Genomic DNA, 658 nt, shown 5'->3' with positions numbered 1-658 from the left:
TACTTTTAACATTAAATCCTCCTCATCTTTATTTTATTTTTTTATTTAATTGAATATCTTACTTTTTCCTTTTGTCTTTTTTTCTTGGAGGGGCTGTTGTTTTGTGTGTTATCCTAATTAATCTATGTTGCTGCATTTGATTCTTTGCTTACCCTTTAGCACAATAGCTTGAATGTTTCAATGTCCATTTTGCAATTTTAAAGTCAATTGTAATGCTATGTTATTGTGTTTGTGGCCATCTTGTTTGATTGCAAAATTCTGCCTTTATTACCACCTTGTCCTGCATAAATATTTTCTAGTCCAGTTTTCCACCCTTGATTGGTCAAAATTGCATATTGGTTTGGTTAGTATTTTTTGAATGTAATATTTGTTGGGCCATTTTTGAACTATTTTGACTTTACATGGAAGTGTGGGTTTACATGTGTTTTGTTTGTTCTTTTTAACTTTTTTGTCATTTAGTGTAAATTTAGTGATGTGATGTGTGTTTTTTTTTGTTTTTATGTTTTTTTATATTTTAATGTGACCTTTTAGCAAATGTTTCTTTTGAATAAAGTTGTTTCTTAAGATGTTGTTGTTTGTTTTTTGGGGGGTTTGTTGTTATGTGATCTCCTTTCCAGTCTCCCAGGACATACAGTTTAAAAAGTCAATTGTGATTGTT

The sequence above is a fragment of the Pyxicephalus adspersus genome, chromosome 11 (genome assembly GCF_032062135.1).
Source record: "Pyxicephalus adspersus chromosome 11, UCB_Pads_2.0, whole genome shotgun sequence".
Classification (NCBI taxonomy): Eukaryota; Metazoa; Chordata; class Amphibia; order Anura; family Pyxicephalidae; genus Pyxicephalus; species Pyxicephalus adspersus.
The sequence above is the reverse complement of the archived record's forward strand: the minus strand, read 5'-3'. Positions refer to the sequence as shown.